General features: G+C 40.1%; 1 long non-coding RNA gene across 1 annotated transcript in view; it reads right to left on the minus strand.

The window, feature by feature from the left end:
• Positions 1 to 2676: 2676 nt before the first annotated feature.
• LOC147035162 (uncharacterized) overlaps positions 2677 to 14359 on the minus strand; it is a 257319-nt gene continuing 245636 nt past the window's right edge. The window contains exons 6-7 of the long non-coding RNA XR_015061556.1: positions 6933 to 7000; positions 2677 to 6206 (exon numbers count right to left, since the gene is read on the minus strand). This is a non-coding gene — a long non-coding RNA (uncharacterized LOC147035162). The remainder of the gene's footprint in view (positions 6207 to 6932; positions 7001 to 14359) is intronic.

Genomic DNA, 14359 nt, shown 5'->3' on the forward strand with positions numbered 1-14359 from the left:
CTGCCAATCACTATATATATATATATATATATATATATATATATATATATATATATATATATATATACACATATATATATATACACATATATACATATATATATATATATATACACATATATATATATATATATATATATACACATATATACATATATATATATATATATATACATATATATATATATATATATATATATATATATATATATATATATATATATATATATATATATATATATATATATACATATATATACATATATATACATATATATACATATATATACATATATATACATATATATACATATATACATATACATATACATATATATACATATATACATATATATATATATACATATATATACATATATACATATATATATATACATATATACATATATATACATATATATATATATATATATATATATATATATATATATATATATATATACACACACATACACATACATATATATATATATATACATACATACATATACATAAAGTGACAGTGTAAAAAATTTCAATATCAATTATATTTACAAAAAATATTAATCAAAACAGTTAAATTATACAAAACAAATCATAAAATATGAATTGTAATGTTGTATATTTAATTAAACTGCCCAATAAAAGGGAAAAAAAAGTAACGAATTTTTGTTTTTTTCTCATAATACAAGAGGAAAACCATTGATTTATGAAAAAGTTACCTTAAACATGTGTTTTTCTATTCTATACTTGAATTGTATGAGTTCTACAACAGAAAAATAAGCTAAGATAATTAACTTATAAAGTTAGAAGAAGTTACTAAAACAATAGCATCATTGGGAGCCTCCTGGAAGGGAATTCCCGAGGGATGCCCCTGGGAATCCCGGGAATTCCCGGGGAAATCCCACTAGCTCAAAAACCTCATGGTGCTCTCGGAGAGGACTTATAAAGAAAAAAATAAGGTATGATTTTGGCTTGATTTACTTTTATAGCTATTCAATGTATAATTTTAGTATTGTAGAAAGGCAGTAAATCATAGGTTCCGACATATAGCATTTTTACAGCGCGTGCGCTGCATACAATTGCACCGAGTTTGAAATGTCCTTGGTGTCTACCACGTCTCCGGTGTCCCCCCCCCCCCCCCACATGCCTCAAAAAAGCCAATGACGGCCGTCTGGTAGATGGCAGTGCGTAACCTAGACGGAAATGGCGACAATTGACGGAAATACCCGAGTATTTCAATGGAAATTTGTGAAACTAATGTGTTATATATGTGAAAACCATTGAATTTATTGCTTGACGGAAAAAAATCAAACAATTCTGATGTTGTTATCATAGCCATTTTGGCTTTTCATCAAAGTAGTGTTGAAGAATTATGGATAACATTTGGAGTGGGCAGAAATAAATACTACATCCCTATCCATCAGTATGCCAGAAGTTTGGGACCACAGATGTGTTCAGCTCTGCCTTACTGGCATGCCTATACCAGCTGTGATACAGTTTCAGCATTTGCAGGGCATGGCAAGAAATCTTCCTGGAAGGTGTGGAAGGCATTCCCTGAAATCACTGACACATTTGTCAGTCTCTCCATGAATCCTTCTGAAATAACAGAGAGTCAAATGGCACATCTGGAGAGGTACACAGTCCTCTTGTATGACAGGACAAGTTCATGTACTGACATCAATCAATGCCGACAAATGCTTTTCACCAAGAGGAGTTGGCAATTCGAAAATATCCCTCCCACAAAAGCAGCATTAGAAGAACACTGCAAAAGGGCAGCTTTGCAAGCAGGACACATTTGGGGGCAGTGTCTGATCAGGATGCATGTCAGTGGGGCTGGAAGAAGACTGACCAAGGAATGGTACCCCACTGGACAAATCTGTCCGAAGCCTCTGTTCACTCCTTCACTGTAACTGCCAAAAATGATGCAGTGGGAGATGCAAGTGTATTAAAGCTTCCTTCCCATGCACAAATCTGTGTGCTTGTGATGGAGAGTGCTCTCAGGATTGAAGGAACATAGCATTGCTGGATAGAATTTCTCCTGCATCTGTGTGTCAATAAGCTACATATGAGCCCTTGAAATTAATAATTTGGAATATTTACATTGTCTTGCTTACCTTCTATGATGCCTCTCTGGGGTATATAAACACAGACAAAAGGTAGACTGAGTAAAAGATTTAACATCTGTAAATACTTCAATATAAATGTTGTTTAATCAAAATAATGGGAATTAAACGAATTAAAATACCATTATTAATTATTTAAATGTTTTTTTTTAGATGTAAACTCAATTTATTTGAATCATGTATGAAATATGGTGATATTAATGCATATGCAAGTAATATCTAACATAATTTGATGGAAATAGTTGTTTTTTCATACTGATTAATTAGCGTTTGGCGGCCATCTTGGATTTTGCTTAATTACACCCAAATCTGAATTCGGCCAGTTTGGGTCTCGTTCAAATATTAATCTATATGTAAAAAAACTCCCTTTGTGCCAAATGGCATGTTGGTATCCACTTTTGCAAGATCATTTCACCAATTTACCCCACTAAGGAGGCTTGGGCTTGGTTAAAAACACACATCAACCACACAACACCCCTTGACAAGTAGACCGGTGGTGGGAGGGGCGGAATCACCACGGCAAGAGAGACAAATTTTCATCCAACTTTTCTAGATCAGTTTTTTTGTGTAGATGACGAATATGAAAGGTGATCAGCCAGGTTCGGGGGCGTTTCCGAGATATTGCGGGTCAAATATCAACCGGGGTCAAATTTAGCCAATTATGAGTTTTTACAATAAAACTGATTCTGAAAGCTAAAATGCAGTATTTTTATGAGTCGATTATGCTTTCAAGTGTCTAATCTTTATTAAAAAAACACAACTCACATCTTTTTATGGGTGACCTTAACTCAAAGGTCAAAGGTCAACAAATAACAACCGATGCAAAAACTGATACGATGCTGACACCGAGATAACTTGGTTGCTCAAAATAGTAATCATCTAATGTTTCATCTATGCTAAACTAGAGGTGCGGGCCATCCTTCGTCCGTTCTTTTTGCCCCACCGTTGTAGCGTGCCACACTTGCCCCCAAAAGTTTTTTTTTTTAATTTGGTTTTTTTCTATTTAAATTTCATTAACAAATGTAGTTTCTAACCACTATAGTAATAAAAATTCATGCATTGTCTATTGATTTTTATTCAGACATTGCCTTAAAAATATATATATCACACATTTTTAAAATATCTGAAAATCTTTTTGTTAATGCATAAATGCCCTTTTGTCTGAACTGTCCCTGCTCCTCATAGATTCTGGATGAAACATTAAGATGCTTTAGTATGTAATACCCCTAAAACATGTTTCAATCAGGTACAGTCAGATGAATCAACAGTTATTACATTTAAGAAATCTAGCTAAAGACAGTGGAAGTAGTATACCTACGTCACTGGATACAATCACCAAATATAGATGTTAGTCGGGCATTTCATCACAATCACTGTCTTCACTGTAGTCTAATAACTCGTCTTCACTATCTTCATCAGAAATATTACACAGAAGTTCCACAACATCCACAGGATATGGTATATCAACCCAATGGATTGATAAATCTTCAGTCCACCCATGGTTTACTGGAGTGTCCAAGAATTGCTGGGGTCTGTGAGCCAGACGCCACATCCTGGCTACATAGTTACTTCGAGATGAATGTAATGCCAGTGTTGACTCACATGGGGGTAAATGCACACAGATCAGCTATCTTGCCGTCACAAAATCGATTCCAGAAAATAGTAGATCTGGCTTCATTAATACGTTTGCATCTCCTTTGATTGTAGATTGCACAAGTACATATTTGAAGTCCATCAAACACTACGCTGGAAAGTTGTTGCTCGTTACCCAGTTCTGCGAATACTTTCTGCATATTTTCATCATCTTTTATCAGTGTCCACCAAGTTTTCTTCCCTTTTCGGAAAAATGAAGAAATGTAGTCATTTCCCAAAAAGGCATGGATACCAAGCAATGCACGTTTCTGGAGTTCAGTGAGTTGACATTGACTGAGATCAAGGAATCGCCGATCTTTGCCACTCCCGTGATCTATGATGATCTTTAAATTTTCACGTTCGTTGGCCAGTAAAATGATTGGAATGTCTGTATCTCCAGAACTTGAACGCACTACACAGACCGTGGGACCACCAGAGTTTTCATCTAGTGCATGTTGGGTGATGTAGCAGATCCTTGTATGTAGCCTCTATGTAGCCTCTATGTGGTCAGTAGCCAGGGCTGGTATTTCCTCTGAGCAGTGTGACGTTATGTTAATGCAGAGATTCCCCGTTGAATAGTACACAACTCGGTCTCCAATGAGACTTTCCTCTTCACAGAGAACCTGTTCAATCAGCTCCATCATTCTCTCTTTGTTCCCTCCATTGCACATAAACTGTCCAAATGCAGCCGGAATTCTGATATCAGGTGTGCGCAGAATGTATTCATCTGACTGCCCTCTTGCAGTTTGTTCAGCCTGTTTTATGGAATGTGCATTGTATGTGTCACACGCGAAATATACCACTTTGTAACGTGTGGGCATGTCAGCCATAATTCTTCTGGCTAACAACTGAAATGTATCTGGTACATTCACCAACGACGGTAAATACGCAATAATGTCAATCACGTAAACTGCATTTTCTGGGACATCATAGGCTGTGTTCGGTAAATTCAGTGATGTGAGTGCAGCTTCCATCATCTTACTTTTTGGTGTTGTCCGACGACTGCCATCTGCTGTCGCAAGAGGTAGAGGTACCGTTGCTAAAGCTGCTGTCACACCTTGACGATATAGCCTGCGTATGCCGATTTATGAAAAATTTGTCTAAAACGCTGGCACACGTCAAATACGTTATGGGTACGTTTTGTACCATTTCATTCAGTGCCATTTCAATCAGACGAACTTGGTTATAACTGATTGAATGTCCCAATCGTCCAAGAACAGAGACTGCAGTTTTCTGTCCAGTCATGTTGTGTAGTCCCATTCCTAGCAATGTACGTTTCTGTGTCAGAAACTTTCCATTGGAATAGGCATAGATCAAATCTTGTGAAAACGATTTGGCAAGCTTTCGCGATTCATCACGAGCTGTGTGATGTTAGGATTGCAAATGTATCAGTTTCGTGAGAAAGTTTATCAAACATATGCGGGATCTGCGATTTTGTGCTCCTAATGAATCGCTAGTTGGAAGCCACGGTAGATCTTCAGCACTTTCTATCATTTCTAGTATGGCTGTCTGCAGTATATTTGCTGCCTCTGCAAGAATAAAATCATTGCTTTCTTTCACATACACAGATAGGGTACTATTCGATAGTGCTTTCTGACTGATAACCATGAGTGGGTGATGATAAGACACACTGACAAAAAACAATTCTCCAGAAAAGTGGTCCTCTAGTTTTTTTCTTCACTTTGGCTCGTAACCTAGTATCCTCGCCATCGAGTCCATATATTTCTGTCAAGAGCTTCATAGATGCCGACCGTTTACAGCCAATTACATGATTTTGAACGAATGAATATAGTTCATTGGAGTTTGTTTGACACTGGTGTTGATAATTACCTTGTGAGGTGGCAGTGGATGGTTTTGAGCATATCCGTATATAATCTTTGTAACACTTTCTATGCATCATAAATTCCTTTGAGATGAGATCTTGGCCCTCTATTGCCAACGTCATCCCATAATCATTTTTCAGGCTTGCAGCTGGCATGATTCTCTCACATGCTGATTTCGTCTGGATTACTGATATTTGCTGTTTTTTCCCGTCAACTTTTATGGGTTTCGCTGTATTACAGTTTGGATTCATACATTTCTTAGGGAACATACCCCTGCGATCACTCGATCCTACATTTCTATTTTTCCTCGCAATTAGTCTTTCATCCGATTTTGCCTCCCTTTTACGTTTTGCATTTCTAATTAAAAAACCCCTTTGTGAATTTTTTGTAACAGTTCATGTGGACACAATTAATTCTGGGGTCCAGAACATCCGGTATGGCTTCAGCCTGAAGCGTATGTGCATTGTCACCACCTAGTTCATTTCTGGCATCCTTTGCCTGGTATAAGCGTTGAAACGTTTCATTTCTCAGACCAGTCAATTTGCCACAGTTCAGGTGATCGTAATGGACAATACAGCTCCTCTTCCTATTTTCAGTCATATTGGATCATTTCACTGGTTTCATCCTGAAAAGAAAGAAAAACATTTTTGCTTATGTTCAATTAGAAGGCTGTCGGCTCCAGTGCTACCATTCCTGTGGATTTTACCACAAATTTATGGATTTTGGATCAGCATAGCGATTTAAGGATTTTTTTTAGAAAAAATGGGAATTTTTATGGATTTTCCACTGATCAATGGATTTTTACATGGAAATGGGAGTTTTTGAGGAATTGGAGTCCTTCCGCGATGTCAATCATCTTGTCACTGTTGTGGACGGACAAGATGCGCAAAAAGGATGCGAAATTTTGAAGACATCAGCAATTCACAAAAGAAAAATTAGAAATCGGACGAATTTCAACCATAATTAAAGGTCAGAGCAAATAAGCGCTTCTTAGGAACAGAAAAGTGCATTAAACTGGTAAAATATGTACTGATCTAGTTAAAATATGCAATATGTGGATTTTGGGGAACATTTATGGATTTTGGACCAAAAGTATATGGATTTTGGAAAAATTTTAGTGGCAACACTGGTCGGCTCTGATAGTTATGCTGTGTGCCGTTTTAACATGATGCATGTGAGCTCAAACGACATTCAATTCAAACGTTACGAAAATGAAATTTATTGAACGCTAACCGCATCAATTCCGTTCCGGGGTGACAGACAATAAAAAATACCATCGAGGTAATGAAAATATGCAACTGAATTGTACATTTATGGGATAATTTGCAAGAAAAAAAAAAACTTTACTTACCGAAATTTCAGCTGGCGCCGATCTTCACTTCAAAATAAATGTCGCAATGTCTCACATTACAGTTTCAGCTGAACCGTGCAAAAAAGGAATTTCGTTCCGGGGGTGACAAAAGAAAAATATATATTAGTAACAATATCTTTAAAGTTACATAACTTTCCGATAAATTACTGCAGCGCCTTGTAATTTAATAACAAAAAAAAAACACGTTGTAGTGGAAAGATGAGAGAAAATTGGCGGCATATTATGGAAAAGTATAATAAGATATTAGGCTTTAAGCCTGTACAACATCAGCATAGTAACAGCCGATGATAGTAAAAAGTTGCTTCAGGGGCCCCTCCGGGATTGGGGACCCTAAAGCTTCAGCTTCATTAGTTTCATACGAGATAGGCCACTGGCTGCAAAAGATGGAAATTACTCATTGTCATTTTCATCAATTTATTCTTTTCAGTTTTAGCGTTTTTTTTTTTTACACAGACTTCAGGCTGTTTTACCAGTTTGAAATTGTTTGCAATGAAAAAAAAAATCAATATTTTTGAAAACATTCTGGGGGCAAGGAGGTGTCCCTGGGGGACCCCACAAGGACACATGGGTGGGAAAATAGGCAGAGGTGCCCGTTCCTCTATTTTAGCTTAGATGAAACATTGAACACAATTTTCAGCAACATAGACCAGTTTTAGGCATTTTACCTGTTTTTTCACGAGTTGTTATTTGTTGACCTTTGAACTTTGAGTTAAGGTCAGCCCTAAAATGATTTGATTTTCTGTTTTGATAAAGATTAGACACTTGAAAGTATAAACGAGCCATACATACAGAGTATTTTAGCTTTCAGAATTAGTTTTAGAGTAAAAACTCATAATTGGCTAAATTTGATCCCGGTTGACGTTTGACCCACAATATCTCGGAAAAGCCCCCGAACCTGGCTGATCACCTTTCATATTCATAATCTACACAAAAAACTGGTCTAGAAAAGTTGGATGAAAATTTGTCCCTCTTCCGGTGGCGATTCCCCCTTCCTACCACCCGACTAACGACCCCTACCAAGAACACTCCATACACATGCACACAATCCCTGATCAATACTCAAATTACCTAAAAGTCTTATCAATATCCCTATACCCCTCCATCTCCATAACTTCCAGGTACCCATCTAATTCTAATTTAAACTTATCTACTGTTTCTGCTGCCACTACTTTTCCAGGGAGACCATTCCATGCATTAACTGCTCTCTGAGTAAATGTCCCCTGCCTTGCTACCGGCTTAACTCTCTTCTTCTTTACTCTCAGGCTTTGGCCCTGGTTCTGTCACTGTCTAGTCTGTTGAATAATTCATCTGCACTTATTTTATCTCTACCTTTCATTGTCTTAAACATCTTCATCATATCTCCTCGTAACCGCCTCCTTTCTTGTGTATAAAGCCCTGTCTCCTTCAGCCGCTCCTCATAGCTGAGTCGAGCTCGGCCCGGAATCAATCTAGTAGCCCTGCGCTGAACCCTCTCTATGGCGTCTCTGTCCTTCCGGAACTGTGGTGACCAAAACTTCACACAATATTCTAAATGTGGCCTCACTAAATTCCTGTAGAATGTTCACACCACCTCTTTTGATTTATAAATGATCCCCCTCCATTTACAGCCTAAAACCCCATTTGCTTTACCTCTAGCTGCCTGGCACTGTGCTGCCTGCTTACCTCCCGTATCTATTACCACCCCCAGATCCTTCTCCAGTGTGACATGCTCCAAAATTACCCCTTGCATCCTGTAATCTCTATTTCATTGTTCTTTCCCATCCCCAACACCTTACACTTGCTCAGGTTAAATTCCATCTGCCAATACTTTGCCCAATCCATACGAGTATGAATACTTTCCTGAATCTGATAACCACCCCCTCTACTATCCACCTCACCTCCAAGCTTTGTGTCATCTGCAAATTTTGAAAGCTTACTCTTTACCCCATTATCCAAATCATTGATGTAAATAATGAATAGTAATGGTCCGAGTACTGATCCCTGAGGTACCTCAAGACTTACATCCCCCCCACTCACAGCCACTCTTTGCTTCCGACCACGAAGACAGTTTGTAATCCAATTAGCTACCTGACCAGCCACTCCACAAGCCCTCACTTTGGCTAACAACCTCCGATGTGGTACCTTATCAAATGCCTTCTTAAAGTCAAGATATACTATGTCCACTACCTTTCCCTCATCCACCCAATCAGACACTGCTTCATAGAACTCTAAATGATTTGTTAAACAGGAACTACCTTTGGTAAACCCATGCTGACTACCTTTAATTAGTTTGTATTTGTTTAAGTGGTTCCTCATCTGGTCCCTAATTAATATCGCCAACACCTTCCCCACAACAGAAGTCAAGCTAACAGTACAGGTCTATAATTCCCCAATTCTTCTCTGGATCCTTTGTTAAATTATGGTATTACATTTGCTACTCTCCAATCCTCCGGTACCTGTCCTGACTCCAGTGACCTGTTGAAAATGTCCGTTAACATCTCGCTTTCCTGCACAGCCACCTCCATCAATACTCTCGTGTCCATATTATCTGTCCCCGAGCCTTATCTTCTCTGAGATTACCTAGTTGTTCCTTTACTTCCTCCACTCCAACCTGGATCTTCTGTCAAAGCCCTTCATCACCTCCTCGATAGATACTTTCAGCTAATTGCAATTCTCCTGGCTGTTCTTGTGTCAAAGGTGAAGTGAAATACCTGTTTAATAAGCCTGCCATCTCACCTTCATCACTAACCGCTCTCCCGGTGCTCTACTATCTACTACTATAACCTTACCCTACTATCCTGAACTCTAACCCTAAACAGAATCTTTGCACGCACAATGTTATGGTCACTTGCTCCGAAATGCTCCCTGATCTCCACCTCCTCCACCATATTGGGATTGTTACTTAAAAGGAGGTCTCACACTGCACTCCCCATAGTTGGCTCATCTAAAAATTAAATGGAAGACCAAGAAGGAACCCGAAGAAGTAACGAGTCATCAGGAGGAACCTGGGCAGCATATGGGTTTCAGCTGCTATTCCACAACCCTCAAATCTATCCAGGCACAGCCAAGTGAGCCTTATGGAAACATTTCTGCAAGAAGTCACTTATCCTAAGAGTGATAGACAACGAAAGAGAGAAAGAGAGTAAAGTAGATGAAAGAGAAGAAAAAAAAAACAAGAATTGGAATGAAAAAAATAATTATGAAAAAATTTTATTTGGAAAGAAATGTGAAATGAACAAAGAACAAAGATGTCGGGAGAACCGGGATAGATAGATTTCAGCAGTTACTCCCCAGGCTCAAAAACACAGCAACATGTACAAGCTACCAGAAGTCTGTTAAAAAGCAATCCTGGAGTAAATTTCAGAAATCCTCATCTGCTCTGCTCTTCCCCTGTTCCCGGACCCACCATATCCCTGGCAAGTTAAAATCCCCCACAATCAATACTCTTCCCTTTTGAATTCTTCATGTACTCCTCCTTCCTCCTCTTTCTTCACACCCAGAGCCCTATAAAAGCATGCTACCAGTATCTCACTGTTTTTGCTATCTCTAATCTCTACCCACACAGAATGCTTTACATTTATTTCTTCCTTTCTCTTGATGCAATGCTGTCCTTTACCCAGATTGCTACTCCTCCTCCTATTCTCTCGGACCTATCACACCGATACACCCTGTAGCCTTCTAATCCTGTCCTCCAGTTACTCTCCTCCTTTAACCATGTCTTACTCACTACAACTATATCATACTCCTCGCTATCTACTTTGGCTTCAAGCTCTTCCATCATATCATCTAAACTTTTGGCATTGGTATGGAATATATTTAACTTTTCCCTTCCTGAAATTCTATTTTCTTGCCTGGCCTTACGATACACAATTACATCATCTGTTCCTTCCTTTATAGCTTCCTCTCTCCTACCCACCCCCCCCCCCCACTCACTTGACCTAAAAAGCCTGAATTCCTTCCTTAATTCCCACTGCAAACCTTGCTGCCCCCTTTCGATTTAGCGTCTGCCCATCATTCTGGAAACACTCTCTTTGTCCCTGAAATGATTCCCACTGCTTCTTAAATGTAAAACCTTCCGACCTACACCATTCTTCCAGCCATCGGTTGACGTCTATCGCTCTGCTCATAATTTCTATATCGTTTCCTAATCTTGGGAAAATCCCACAAAACATTGCCTCACAACCCTTTGCTTTCAGCCACTTACCCAATATCTTGCATCTCTTTTTCAAAACCTCTGAGTAAACTTTCCCTAAATGATTTGCTCTTTGGTGTACCACAACCAACTACTTCTGACCGTGACCCAACACGTTTTAATTTACCCTTCCTTCAATGTCCCTAACTCCTGCTCCTTCAAAACTGCAAATAATTATTTGTCTACGATCCTTCCTACAGAATGAAGAGTCTGCATATTTAATGGTGTCATCAGTCATCTCCTCCAAAAACTGTCTCCCATACCTCATTCCTACCAATCTCTATTGTTGTACCCTCACCACTGCCTGCACTCACTGCACCCTCACCACTGACTGCACTTGCTGCACCCTCACCACTGAATGCACTCACTGCACCCTCGCCACTGCCTACGCTCGCTTTACCCTCTGCATATGCTACACCCTCTCCACTGCCTGCACCCTCAGTACTGCCTGCACTCACTGTACCATCACCACTGCCTGCACTCCTTAGAGTAATACCTCCTGTGAGCCAATGCATTCTTGAGTTGCAACCAGCTCATCTTTGTGCCTAAGGCTTTCACCCGGAGCTCCATGGAGTGTTTCCCTTTTATAGGCTCTGGCACATACGTGACTTCCTCCTGCCTGTTGATTGGTGGCAAGTGCCCCGTCAAGTGATCCCTTGAATCCAATAGGGAGCCGTCTCTCGATCATCCTGAAGTCACATGCCAGGCCCCACCTCCAACCCCTCCAACCTCGTGCATCATGACATAAGGCACCATTAATTAATAGAGGGGGGAATTAGAGGAAACAAAGGAACATGGTGAAAGTACAGGGAGATGGTGGGAAAGTCGAGGAAATCTATTAGACGAGTGATCTTGAAAATGCCAATTACGAGACTGTTTTAACACCGATTAGGAAATATCTGTGCAATTAACTCATTTACCCTATAATGCATTTTTGTCACACTGCCCTCCTCCAGTCAGACTTGCCCTCAAGTCTCATGTCAATGTGGGAGAGGGATAGGCCAAAAATGTCTACTAACTGATAAAATAAAAACCCACAACTGTCCAATAGAAATCCCAAAATAATTAAAGTACAGAATTGTGAATGCATTTTGGGTGCCTATTCTATTTGTCAGGATCCTAACTTGGCACTCATCCTAACCTAACTTGACACCCTGTGCACAACAGTTAACAACTGAAAACAGCATTTTCAATAAAAGCAGAGAGAAACAAAACAAAACGTGAATATGAGGATGGGCATCAGGTGGTGCAATCCCATCCACATTTTCAAAGCAACACGATAAAGTTCATAGCCCATGGAGGAGAAGCAGCAACACCGTTTATGGGGAAGCAATAAAAACAATCCATTGGCCAGGGCACTGCAAGATCATTGGCCATGGGTCAGCAATAAAAGTCAGTCATTGGCAAGCAAAATAGCTTATTGTTGGGAGCAGTGATGTTTGTGACAACAGTCACACTCTTGGCAGGCCGGCAGCAGCAACAATTATGTTGATGGCTAGCTTCTGTTAAATGGTGGGTAGTCTTTGGGAACCCTTTTGGGAGGAAGTAACGATGAATCTAAAAACTTAAAGGACTGATGCCAGGAGGCCTTACTCAGCTCTCTGGTAGAGAGAATGACTGACTGTGGCACTCTAAACTCTTTAACTAAAATTCACAGACACAAACAGTCCTCGCAAATGCCAATTCACCCTACACTAATCCCTACGAATGGCTTACACACATTGGATGGTGAGAAGGAGAGAGAAACTAATCTGACCTCTGACATTGAAAAAAAATACATCCCCCAAAATTACCATGAGCCCACTATGGTGGTCTGAATGACCAATATACTGCTGCTCCACATGTTGTTCTCTTCCTAAGAATTTGGACATGGCCCTCATAGTTCGTTCAACTCTTCTGAAGTAATTGTGGGGTCTTTTCTGGCACCCACACTGCACCCTCATGGCAGATGGCACTCACATGTCATGGGCCCGTTTTCCCACAAACAGGGCTTTCAACTCTAAACATCAGGGCTCTAAATGCCCTCTGCCACTCAAGCCTAACTCTACTGCCTTACTTTCCCAACTCTCCTGCCTTACACTCGCATCCTGCCTTGTTCTTCAAACTATCTGACTATGGTGTCCAAGGCCAACTCCACACATGGCTTATTGACTTCCTCCACTCTAATAGCCCATACATGGCAGTCAACGGAAGCCTTTTATCGCCTCTCCCTGTCAAGACTGGAGTGCCCCTCGGCAGTATTCTGGGCCCAGTCCTATTCCTGATCTTCATCAATGATCTCTCTGGAAAATCCTCTTTATCTATTTGCTGATGACTCCATCCTCTGCTGTCACATTCCAAATCCTTCAAACAGACAGGCTTCAACCTTTTCCCTCTTCAGATCTTGAAAAAAAAAAACACAAGTTGGTCAAATACTTGGAATATGTCTTTCAATCCTGAAAAATTTCACACTCTCACTCTCTCCGAAAGGACCGTTGAGCAAACCCTTCACCTACTTTCTAAACAATTGAGGAAGTTCAGTCATTCAAACTCCTGGGACTCATTATCAGCCATGATCCTTCTTGGGCAAACCACATTTCAAAGTGAGTCTCCAAATCCAGCTACCGACTGGGCATCCATCGTACAAAGTCCTTCCTTGGCACACTTGAACTCCTATCCATCTACAAGGCCTTTATCCGCAGCTTGATGGAGTTATGCTCTCCCATCTGGGCTGGCTCCACTGCCTCACATCATGCTCGGCTTGACGCCATGGAAACCAAGGCCTTTAAGATTATTGGAATCTCTCATGATGAAGCTAAGTCGATGGGCCGATCACTTCACCATCAGGGACAGGTCGGTGGTCTCTCTGTCTTCTACCGCCTCCTTCCTGGTCTTTCACCCCCTGCTCTTTCTGTCCTTTGTCCCCCACCGCAGGCTACTGCAAGGCTCACACGGTCCACTCTCAACTCCTTTCTGGCAAAAATACCAAAATCCAGCATCACTGCTCACCTCCACTCATTTGTTCCTATTTTTGTCCCTTCCACATTGTTTTCAATCTCATTCTTCCCTCCAGATCTTCAAGACAGCTGTTTACCACCATCTCAGATCATCCCAAATCCAAAACCATGATCTTTCATACCCTCATTAGCCCACCCCACCCTACTCCAACCCCTCCATCCAAATTTCCAGCTTTCCCTGCTGATAGTTCCCTTATGTATCCATCTTGTCGACCTCATGCATCCTCTCCTGCCTCCCC

This window comes from Eptatretus burgeri, chromosome 1 (assembly GCF_056783735.1).
Source record: "Eptatretus burgeri isolate ZD-2024b chromosome 1, Ebu_testis_v1, whole genome shotgun sequence".
In the NCBI taxonomy this organism is placed as follows: Eukaryota; Metazoa; Chordata; class Myxini; order Myxiniformes; family Myxinidae; genus Eptatretus; species Eptatretus burgeri.